Source organism: Pseudorasbora parva, chromosome 22 (genome assembly GCF_024679245.1).
Source record: "Pseudorasbora parva isolate DD20220531a chromosome 22, ASM2467924v1, whole genome shotgun sequence".
Taxonomy (NCBI): domain Eukaryota; kingdom Metazoa; phylum Chordata; class Actinopteri; order Cypriniformes; family Gobionidae; genus Pseudorasbora; species Pseudorasbora parva.
The window spans coordinates 8,226,108-8,239,315 of NC_090193.1; positions in this window are offsets into that span (position 1 = coordinate 8,226,108).

Here is a 13,208-nt window from a genome sequence, read left to right on the forward strand (position 1 = left end):
ATGAAAAGGCTTCTTTCGCTTTAAGAAATAATGCAGGAGTACATACTCTTTCTCGACCGTTTACATTTTATGTTTATGACATATACTATTTTTGCTAAGGCTCCAAGACAGGCATGGTGACAATTTTTTTGTCTGAATTTGTCCGTTCAAGCGCAAAAAGCAGTGTGCGCTTTAGATGAGTGCGCACAAACACACATATTCTCTCAGTTTGCACGAGTTATCCTTGCGTCTTTCTTGCTCTTGGATGTTTGAATTGGCAAAATTAGTTTAGTTTAAACACATTATGTGTTGGCCATGTCTCACCGGCACTCGGACGCTATCAACACCCTGTGATGACTGCGAACATGACTGGTCATTTGACGGGTTTGAGCATATGCACTCGCATACAAGGGTGACCGTATTTGTCCGCGCTTTTTGATCATCGCTTTTTTTTAACGTATTGGGAAGCCAGAACGCATATCCATCGACAGAAACATTAACCAAACTGTTTTACACGTCATCTTTAACTTTATTTTTTTATTTTATTTATTTATTAGGGACAGTGTGTGTTAATGAACAGACATGATTATACATGAATGTAAACACACCATTTGTCCCAGGGGCTGGGGTCACAGAAGGCCACTGCATCATCAAACATTATTGCACATCCTTAAACTGCACGCTCAACATTATTGCACACACCGCACATTACATACTACTCACATTGCACAAATCACAATATTACACAATCCACATTACATAACACTCATAACTCATTATAGTTCAAATCGTAATTATTGTGCAATCACATATAATGCACAGTCAGATCAACCAAAATTCAAATAATATACAATTTCTACACACACACACACACACACACATGTTGGTCTATGTGGTTTACAGGGACTCTCCATAGGCGTAATGGTTTTTATACCGTACAAACCGTATTTTCTATCCCCTTACACTGCCCCTGCCCCTAAACCTACCCATCACAGGAAACACTCTGCATTTTTACTTTCTCAAAAAATCATCATTTAGTGTGTTTTAAGGCCATTTGAATTATGAGGACATTTGATATGTCCTCATAAACCACATTTATAGTGTAATACCAGTGTAATACAAAAAAAGTTATACAAATTTGTGTCCTCATAAACCACATAAACAGGCTCACACACACACACACACACACACACACACACACACACACACACACACACACACACAAAATCAGCCCATACATGCAGTTATGTCTTAATAAAAAGTTTAAAGGGAAATGTAGATTGTTGCTTAAAATGAGTGCAAGTTCGATTTAACCAGAGTCGATTCTTCATCTGAGCTTTAAAGGTAGGGGAGGTAGGAATTTTTTCCAAATTTGTTTAAACTTTCTTTATATATCAATACATAATCAAAATGTAAGTACTCTGAAAAAGAAAGTATAAAAAATGAGTGCCTGTAGACCTCTCACGACTGTTTTAAAGACAGCTCATTATTTCCATTCACTCCACCTTCTCCCTTCTGGGCTCTTTCCAAAGCCACGCCCCCAAAACACATGAACTACATTGGTGGCTCAGCTGGAAGACGCATTATTTACCTCAGACCAGCAGTGTGCATGTAGTGACATCAGGTCAGAATCACATGTAATAAAACATCTAACTTTATCAGTATGAATATAAACAAATAAGATGTCTTTTAGTACTCACTATCAAGCTAGAAATCCGGTACTGGTAAAGTTTAAAATATATTTTTGTTTGATTTGGTAACGAGCTAGTTATATTTATAAGGCAAAGAAAACAGGTAGCATCATGTTTTTCCAATAACATCAGTTATACTGTAATGAAGATGAATTTTGTGTAAGATTCATAACATATACTGTGTTTTGCATGTAAGACTTTCCATGATGAAATCATTGATTAGTAGCAGCTAAAGCTAACTTAGTTCTAAAAAAAAGTTCCTGGATGCGGTGTACTAGCTTTTACACATGCATTTTGTTATCTAAAGTTAATTTTGCGAAATTCAACACGACAGCGATCAACTTGAGCTAAACGTATTTATCATCTCTACTGATGGCTAAGTGTATACTATTGTAACTTTATGCTAAGTAATGTTATGTTAGCTATATTAGGCAGCTTCATGTGCTCTTGGTACATGCTTCATGAAAACATAAACCAAAAAAAATTATAATCAAAATGAAAGATTACCTGTCCAGCAGAAATACAGCCAGCAATGAGTCGTTTTTCAGGTTTTTCAGTTCTCACCATCGTTGGAAAGTCACGCAGATATGTACTCACGTTTGATTTCTTTGTTTATCCAAAGACTTTCTGTGCATTGCCTTTACTCAAACTGTCTTCCTTTTTTGCATTGTTTGCCTTCGCTGAGTGTAAAACGGTCGCCATGGTACACTGTAAACCCTAATAAGTTGAGAATACTCAAATGATTTGAGGAAAGTGATTCCCTCAATTCAATTGAGTAATGGAGTCTCCTAAATCTTGAATATTTAAGTTTACTTAACTTGGTGCTCACTTTCACTGTACTTAAATTGTTAAGTTCACCAAACTTGCTACACCAGTTCAGTACACCATGCTGGGTACAACCAATCAAAACTTCCCCATTGGTCCCAACATGCATTGCAGCATGAATAAATTATGCGTCTGGACTGTGACAAATTTTCTTTGAATTCTTACAATTTGCTGTTACTTTTGCTGTTTTGTTCTGATGTTTTTGTAGCTTGTTTTATGTTCAGAGTTGATCTGTTTATCAGATTTTTTCACCATTGTAAAAAGTTGTCACCATTGTAGAGATTCATACGCAGATTAGTGATGTGTGTATGTGTCTAACTAATGCCATAGATTTAAACATTTTGTGCACATAAAAAAAAAAAAAATTATATTAGCACAATAGTGAAGATTCTAGTATTATTAATATTTCACATCCAAAGCATTGGACTCTGCACAAGATCAGGAATTCTGCCTATACTTGATGATGTCATTATCATCATCAATGAATAAACAACACCACTTGATGATATTTTCTCTTGGCTTTTTGTTACTTAACATAGGTGTCTCACAAACACAAAGCAGCCAGAGAAACACTAATATTACATTATCATTTGTCAAGAGCCCAACTAAAGCAAACACTTATCTCCATCATGGTGACTTCCAACAAAACTATAATTTTCATTAAAACAGAAATAAAGTCAATCTGGTTATAAGTTAGTTCACGTATTATTGTTAGGTTTAGTAACTTACAAATTTTTACTTACCGAATTTAAGATTGCAAACAATGGAAAAAGTCTCCATCTTAATTTGAATCAGCAACAAGCAACAGGTGAGGCGAAAAGGACCGCCTTTTGGAAATGTCCTCCAATCAGTGAATTCGTTCTCTTGTTGCTAGACAGAACTCCTTGCATGGCCAATCACATCAAAGCAAGACCAAAGTGAGCTATTTTAATTACTTATGATTTTGAGTTCATACAACTTGAAATCTTAAGTTTATGCATTTTGTAGGTTAATAAGTTATACTAACTTATATGACTGAGTTTTTAGACTAAACTATTAATATTTAGTCAAGTTTACTTGATTTGTTTAAGTAAAGACAACATTAGGGTTTACAGTGAGAGAGTTACAATCGCCCAAGCCAATCATTTGTTTCGTTCTGAACGAAAATAATGAGCAGTGTTTATTGCAGATTAAAAAGTCTAGAGTCACTTGATTTTTATACTCTCCTTTTCAGAGTACTTACATTTTAATTATGTATTGACATATAAAGAAATTTTAAACAAATTTGGACAAAAGTGTTTTAGATCAGTCCTACCTATCCCAGCTTTAAAAGAATCATAAGTAGAACTTTTTCTCAATGCTAATGGAAGGTTATTCAACAGATTCCCACCATGAACAGACAACACATTCTGTCTAAAGGTGGTGCGTCTGTGTGGCATTACCAGCTCACCTCTTGTAGTAGCTTTCGTGATCCTTTCTGAACTATCTTTATATTTAATAAAATCATTCAATGGTGGTGGTGCGAGGGAGTGTAGGACCTTATAGATCAGACAAGCTCTTTTAAGGTTAATCATGTTAAAGGGGGGGGTGAAACACTCAGTTTCAGTCAATCTCATGTCAAACTTAAATACCTATAGAGTAGTATTGCATCCTTCATATCTCCGAAGTCTTTAGTTTTATTATATTTATAAAAGAAATATAGGCTGTACCGAGTCTTTCTGGAAAAAAATGAGCATCTGGAGGCGTATCTAAAGGCGGAGCTAAAGAATGACGAATGCGCACAAAGCGGTGACGTCCTCAAGCGTAGAGAAACCCATGGCTATGGATCCAGAATCAGTATCGGAGGCTGAAATGAATTAAACAGGAGAAACAGCAACAGCAGGACGTTCGTCTCTGTGGTATGTACTGTATTTAGTGGTCCTGTCAACATTTGTGTGTTTACTCGCAGTTTATGAGGACATGATTCGGTTTATGGACTATTGTATGCGACTAAACCTAGCAGTAGCAAGCAAAACGGTTCTGCACGTCAGACTAGTGTAACGTTATACATAGAACAACAATGGAGTAACCGTTAGCGCATTTGAATGACGAAGCACGCGATCGTGTCGTTTACTGATGTTTACTCACGCGACGATAGCCAACAGCAGAGACATTTAAAGCAGTTTTACTCACCGGCTGCTTCCAAAGCAGGACCGAACCTTTATCGCTGGGACCGCTCCGTCAAAAACACACTTCTTTGGTATGATTTGGTGAAGTTCTGTGACAGCAGTGACCGTGGAGATCCGCGATGTTGTGAAGCTTCCCATCCTTTATGCGTTCGAATCGTGCATTTCCTCTCTCGCTCTAGTCACGCGCGCGCACCCTACCGGGAGAAGAGCCCGTACGTCCCATACAAGGACCTTCCGCTCTGTCGACGTCAAGCTGAGCCATACTCGAAAAAAACTCTGAAACTTGTGAGAAACCGTAAGGAGTATTTCTGACACAGAAATACTCCATCAAACATCCAACATTAGTTTTTGAAACTTTGTCTATGTTTAGGATGGAAATCCAAGTCTTTAACTCAGTATGCATGAAACAGCCCCCCCCCCCCTTTAAGATCTAAAAATCTATGCTTTTTCAAGATATTACAGTGATGGTAAGAAATGGGTTTTTATCAATTATTTTTAAACTTTTATCAATAAAGATTTTCGATGGTTTTAAGTGTTGTGGGACAAGCAAGAGATCAACTAGTCATACAATAGTCCATTTGATAAATTATCATAGAGTAAAAGTAAGTTTTAGCAGCACTCATGGTTAGATTATTTTGAATATGTTGAAAAATTTTGATTATTGATTTTAATTACTTGTTCCATTTTTTTAATGACATCCCATTCTTAATCTGTAACTTTTAGAATGCAACGTTACACAGAACTTGTGTTTCTGACATAACCTTGAGGGCATTTGACAGTTTAATCACAATAAACATGAAAGAAAAGTCTAGTGTAATACTCACTGATGTGCCGGCATCTAGCACTCTGTGCCCATGCGTTGAGTGTCTGTGCTCAAGTTGAGATAAGGCTTTAAAGTGCATGCAGATGATAATATTTCATGATGATCTATATGCTTTAGAGGTGATCATCAAAACAAACAGATGTATCATGTTTCAGTTTTCACTGTGAAGGCTCCACCCTCTGGGCCAGAAACGGCAGTTCATTTGCATTTAAAAATGACACACACAGAAAACAGTTAATTTTTTCTCAAACCAAAAATTGGCATTTTCAAAATGATATATTACATAATCTGTCAGGAATTTTGATCTGAAACTTCACAGACACAATCTGCGGACACCTGAGATTTATATTACATCTTGTAAAAAGGGGCATAATACCCACACAGCAGGAGACTCCTAGGCGGATGCTAGCCCGGCTCTGCCCGTACTTCCGCTCAATATTTATTTTCCTTCAGTACTACGTCTGGGAATGCGTTGTATTCTCAGGTTCTCTCCATCAAATTTTTACCGGTCCAGTCAGCGAACAGAGGGAGTGGCTGAGAACGATGACGTTGATAGTTCAGTAATGGCGGCGGAGAAAGATGCGAACACAACCATTCACTCCGTTGGGGCACTGCTGCCAAATATTCAGAAGTTAAAGCCGGAGCGATAACAATCTTTGCTGGGTTTTGTTGGTGGCCATGATGTTGTGGCCCTCCCAGGGCCGTAGCTAGAGGATTTGGGGCCCCCTGAAAAAATATTGATGTGGGCCCACACCACCCAAATCATACTGTACAATATATGAGAATGGAGGCCCACATGTAACCTAATAGGGGTTCATTACAAATTAACAAAACAGATAAATGTAAATAAATGTTTTTACTTAACACCAGCAAACTTTCATGCATTTGCTGGGTTGAGGAGTCTGGCTCTGTAGACAACAAATAACATATCAAGAATAAACCAATACTTTCAGAAGACAGAAGATTGTGGGGGTGTTGTTGGAAACCCTTTATTTTAAAAGGTAAATGGAGGAGGGCCGCCCTCCTCCCCAACAGGGTTAATTCAGGAAAAGTTTGATTTTCCAGTTGGCTGAAGCCCTATTCGGACGGTAATTGTTTCCCATGGGGTCGGAAGGTATTGCCATCATTTAAATTACAGGGACTGGCCAGTTATTTTATTGCCGACCGTCTCTCACCACCCGTGTTAAAATCCCCGGCCGAGTTACCTACTGCTTTTGACAAACACCAAGGTCGTGTGATGATGTAATTGCTGTCCGAATCCACATCTCTAAGTTTTCAAGAATATATCACTTCAAAATTCACTGTTTATAATAATTTTTGACCACTGCAGAGCACCATACAGTACGTTTGCGTTGCGAGCGTTTAAGAATATTCAGCTTTGAGTAAAACGCAGCGCTCATCACCGTCACTTTTCACCCAGCTGTCCAATCACAGTGGAGGAGGGGCAGGATAAATACAACGCAGACCAACAACAACATTCTGCATGTCATTATCAACAGATGACAACAAGCAATAATAACAGAAACCAATTATTTAAAATAAGAGCCAGAGCAAATACGTTAAATTGTATCTGCAATTTTATATAGAATCAATACAGAAACAAACTACCTGTGAAATTAGTAGCCTAACACTTCCGTGGATTTTCCGTATCATAACAGTCTCAACTGAAGAAGAAAAAACGCTGCCTGCCCAAAAGTTCTCCAGCTCTCACGGCGAGGGGTTTTCAGCAGAGCGCCTAGCATTTCAGCTGGTTAAAATCACATAAATATCCAAGTCAAACCGCCCAACCTAAAGGAAACACTGATCACCATAATGGTGACCAAACATTTTCAATAAAACACCAAAAGCTAACTGTTAATTCTCAATAAGAGCTTCTATAGATGTCTTTCAGGGTTTGAGCCAAATTCTGCAGCACACCAACTTTCTGGACCGGACTGAAGAAAAAAATAGTATAATTGTACCCTAAGGGGAAATTGTGTACCTTCAAAGGTACAGTTATACATTTTGTTCCCCAAGGAACAAAATTGTACCTCCACGATACCTTTTTTTTCTTCTGAGAGAGCACAGACTGTACATAGTCCACCATTCAGGTTAAATTTCAGCCCATCTTACTTGCTAACTTGTATACACTGTACACTTATGCATGCTTTAGACCCTGTTATTCCTTTTTTTCTATATTAAGGATGCCTTTTCATCTAATTGAATTTTAAGCAAGCGAGGACATTGCTGTTGTGCCAATTCCCTGGTATTATGATGGGATGGTGTACTGGGCTGGCCCAACTTTAAGAGCACTGAACGTGTGAAAAGAGCAGCTCCAGACGAGGAGATGCATGAACTCAACTGGCCACAATATTACGTAAAGGTCGTCAGAACTTGTGGTATGCCAGTTAAAATTTCTTGTTTAAAAATAGATCCATAGTTGCTTCTCCTTCTGCTTGGCTTCTCCTTTCATTGTATGTTCTGAAAATGCACATGAAATTATGCAATGAAACTCAAAATGAAAATTTTCAGGCCACTACAAAAGCGGTGTTAGGCTTATGAATCAATATCAGACCGGCTGCAACACCTCTGAGCTACAGTCTGAGGCAGAGCAGGAGGGTGAGCTGCCAGAGAAAAGAGTCAGGAAGCCAGTGTAAGTGTGTTCTATCTTGTTTATGTTCTGTTTCCACAGTAATAAGAAGGTTATTTCCTGTAGCATTCAAAAATAGACCAGAGATCCTTGCCCTATATGTATATTTCGCCTTTTGGTATTGCAATAACCATAATAATGGTTATGGTTACCCAAAAGCCATTGTTTCAGGGGCTCTGATAAGAGTGAGGAAAAGCCAGAAAATGGTAAGAGCATCTCAGAGGTCACCACGGCCTTTCAACTTGGCTGGTGTTGAAGCCTCAAGCTCAGACCAATTGCACTGGCAGAGTAAGAACTAATCTCTTAATATCAAAATAACAAATCCTAATATTATTTTAGAGATATGATTTACATTCTTTGGGCTAAAGATATTCCCCTCTCCTTGTATCCATTCCTCCAGCTCCACCATCTTGCCGAGTGTCAGGGAGCAGAGTAATTACTCCTCAACCTCCGAAATAAAATTGAATACAGTGGCCCAATCTATATTAACACAGCAAGGGTCACTGTTTAAAATCAATAGATTGCATCTGCATTGCCATCTCAGATGTTCAATGTCAGTCCATTCACGGGGTTGAAATAGGTAGTGTACCAACATGCTGAAACATACAAATTCATGTTCAGCATGACCAGATTTTTTTTTTTCATTGTTTGGCCCTGTAGCTGGCAGACCATGGTTAACAAAATCGCAACCATTTAATACCAATTTCTCTCCCTTAGCACCTGACCATGGAGCAGGACATCAACACCCTCCACTACTTCAACTCCCTGCACCCGCATTTAACATGCGGAGAGTTACTCAAGGTAGGGACCAGTGTTGCCACAGTTACTTTGAAAAACTAATCTGATGACTGATTACTCCTTTAAAAAGTAACTTAGTTACTTTTAAAATCAAGTAATCTGTAAAGTAGTTAAGTTAGATTACAAGTTACTTTATTAGTTACATTCAGCAATTGCCGACAACACCCCTGCCGCCTCAACGTAGAAATGACAACCGTTAATGCCAACACTCACTTTATTGGAAGTGCATTTTTAACAGTAACGTGAACAATGTATGTCCTGACTAGAGCCTTGCATTTATGCCCGAGCCCGACGGCCCTTACTTTTTTACGCCCCTTTTTTGGAGCTTCTCCTTTGTTTTATATTTATTTTAATAATTAAAAGAACAATGAGATGTGCTGCGCTGGTGGAAACAACGTGAGACCATGATAGCTTCCGTGACAAGACATGGCTCACACAGGGTAGAGTCCGTTTATTCAGTGCAGCTGCTAGAGTTATTGGCTTTTTACAACTGGTTCCTTCATTCGTTTTCTCTAACCAGGTATCTATCTGATTGCGAAATGACCAGGAGTAGGTCTAAATGCCTTCCGAAAGTCTTTTGAGACGTATTTAATTCCGATCACTCAAACAAACCAAAGGGTTAATCTAGCACTCGGAATAACTTTACATCTGAGACGTTTAAAGACTCCATTTGTCCATTGTTTATTTATAAAGAAACACGACAATGCATAAAAGGCTCCACTACCTTGTATCTTACACTATCGCCCCGTAGAAGCTGTTTTTGTAAAAATAGGCTAACGATTGCGTCATAACCAACACGACTTTGTCACACAGTTGAGAAATTACCGTATAGACAGGAGGAGACGCTCAGAAGCAATCTTTTACTGTCTATGAGACAGTCGGGGGGATGTGGAGACATAAAGTCCGATAAAGTCAAGGGAGAAGAATGAGAAGAAGCCGATTGTGAGCCAAAAGCAAAGGGAGAAAATATTTAAACAACGCGATTCAGATTTCACTTTCCACAACTACTGGAAGACCTCCAACTGTCAGACAAGTTGCTTACGTCACATCTACGTTCAGTCTGAGCCTGTGCAGTTTGCTCAGCCATCAGGAAGTGAGTGCCTCTAAAGCCTAGTTCACACTGCCCGATTTTTGCCCCGATTTTGAGTCGCCGACAGGTTTTGTGAAATCGCCGACAAATGCCCGAGATCACTGGCAAATCGGTGCTCATGCACGCGAGTGACAATCACGCAGTGTGAATAATCAAAGATTATTATTATGAATAATAATCACCGCGAGAATACATCAGAACTACGAATACAAACCAATGCACTACACAGACAAATGAGAAAAGTTACAAACACTTACAGAGTAGCTGTCTTCAAGTCAATCGATGCTTCTTCTCTAGCCAAATGTTACAAACACTCAATGCTATATACTGGCCACGCCCCCAACAAACACGTTCACACACGTGGCAATGACAACAAAGGCCAACTCCTCCACACAGACCGCAAGAATACACCAGGGGCCTATTGCACAAAACTAGGATAAGGGATTAAGCCAGAATATCGTGGTGAACTTGTCCTTTGTAAGCTAAATTTTGTACACTGTTGTCGTGTAAACGTACCTTGAAGGCACACTTACACCAAGAAGGCTAATGATAACGAAAGATAACTGTATATTAGTGGATAAATTAAGCCAGGATCACCAAGCTATCCCAGCTTGATCCCTTAACCTAGGTTTGTGCAATAGGCCCCAGAACTACTAATACACGCCAATGCACTACACAGACAAACTTTTCTAACAACAAATGACAATCAAATGAGAAAAAGTTACAATCACTTACAGAGTAGCTGTCAGAAATAGAGTTTATCTACCTGTTAAGAGTTTTTGTAATGTAATGTAAAGTCTTTACCTCCAAATAGAATGTATTGTAACAAACGGATATAATAGAGGCAGAGAACACTACACCAGGATGGCAGTTTACAATCAATTACTTTTTCAATAATTAAAACACAATACCACTTCATAAAACACGCTACCCCCCTTGTTATAGTGGGTGCAGTCGGGGTCAGCAGGGAAGACACTCGGGGGTTCCCCTTGTCGATTGAGTCACAGTAGGCCTGAATTAGTCTCTCCAGTTCAGCATCCTCCACAGTCTGGGTTCGGGGTGTCAGATCACTTAACAGTTTGTTCTGTGCCTTTAAAGAGCTCTCCTATCCAGCGAATAAACCCCTAACTCTCTAAAACTTTTGCCCCCCACTAACTGACTATCTTCACCCCCGGAGACACTATTAGTCCCGAGAAGCCGTCTAGCGTTCCCCACAAATGAGAGCTCCTCCAGCACATAATTCACCCGGTCGTAAATAATCAGGGTTCACCCGCATCACCTGTGCACATTAATTTAACTACATTTATACGATAACCATAGCCACTCACACCACCTACTACAGTATGTAGGATTCTAACAAACTTTAAACATTAAAATATTGTAGTGTAAGCATACTTGGCTTTGGATGCTATATACTATAAACATAATCTGTCTGTCTGATTACCAGTGACACAACATGGCAACGAGGAGACATGTCCCACCTCCATCCACACAATTGGAGTAGGCTAATAGGAGAATTAGCAATACACAACCTTTTTATTGAACTTCTTGTCATTCAGTAGCCTGACATGGTCTTACTCAATTCTGGTCAGAATTGACCGACCTAAAAATGTTGTGGGCGGGGCTAGGTTCGGCTGGCATCAAGGGGGTAATCTAGCACTCGGAAAGCGTTCCACCCATAGGGGCTGCCATTGCTAACCAAGCCATCACCTGCTGTTAGCATCCCATTGACTCCCATTCATTTTTGAGTCACTTTGACAGTGAATAACTTTACATCAGAGGCGTTTAAAGACTCCATTTGTCCATTGTTTATTTCTAAAGAAACACGACAATGCATAAAAGGCTCCGTTACCTTGTATCTTACTCTATCGCCCCGCAGAAGCAGTTTTTGTAAAAATAGGCTAACTATTGCGTCATAACCAACGCGACTCTGTCGCACAGTTGAGAAATTACCGTACAGACCCAAGGAGACGCTCGCAGGCAATCTTTTACTGTCTATGAGACAGTCGGGGGGACGTGGAGACATAAAGTCTGATAAAGTCAAGGGAGAAGAATGGGGAGAAGCCCATAGTGAGCCAAAAGCAACGGGAGAAAATATTTAAACAACGGGATTCAGATTTCACTTTCCACAACTACTAGAAGACCTACAACTGTCAGACAGGTTGCTCACATCACATCTACATCCTCAAGCTCAGTCTGAGCCTGCGCAGTTCGCTCAGCCATCAGGAAGTGAGTGCTCCTTTACTGACTTCACTTAACGCTGTAGAAGTCAATGGGATAGCTCCGTCCATTTCTTTTACTGTCTATGGCTGGCATCCAGGCTAGTCATTCACAGTAATTCTCTGATATTTTAGCTGTGCATAGCACGCAGCATTTCATTGAAGTTGAATAGATACATTTTTTTTTTTTCACCAACCTAGGCATATAAAGCACTAGGTTGACCACAGAATGAATGTAGAATAACTTTGTCAATGTAGCCAACTTAACAACAACAGAATAGGATATAACATACATTTAAAAACAATTTTATATATCCACTGGTTATATATCCAGTGATTACTTTTGTACAGTAAATTGATCTCTTGTATGTATGAACGTTTTTTTTTTTTTGTAAGACCTATTTACAATATTGTTAGGTAAAAATACAAGATACTGTAGATTTAAGCTTAGGCCTATTGCTGTAATATACTAGGCCAAGAGCCGGACAGTAACGGAGTACATTTACTAAAGTACTTTAGTACCATTTTGAGGGATCTGTACTTTACTCGAGTATCATTTTTGGGGAGTACTTATGACTTTACTCAAGTACATTTGAGAAGCAATTCAAAACAATGTTTGAATACGCAGCAGGTCCATCTATGCCAGCCCATGATGTTCTTGAGTATGAGGTGTGTTTAAAAATGTGGGTGCAAAAAATCCATTAAAACTCTAGCAGAGGTTTGTCAGAGAGTCACCATTGTGCTATTGACTTGCGGACAAGTGAGAAATGTTAAATAAAGCAACATGGTAAAAAAGATGAAAATGACTTGATTTTACTCTCAATTCCTTTTACATTCTCCAAGGTACTAACATTAACATAATGTAGGACGTTCCTGTACATAAATGTAAGCACTGTGGCAGTAGTAATGCAATATTTAGAAAATGTAGGCTATTGTTGTCTGGCTATCACCAGACCAAGCTCTATTTAAGATTGAACATTGGTCTGGGGGGTCAGCTCAGTATTTTC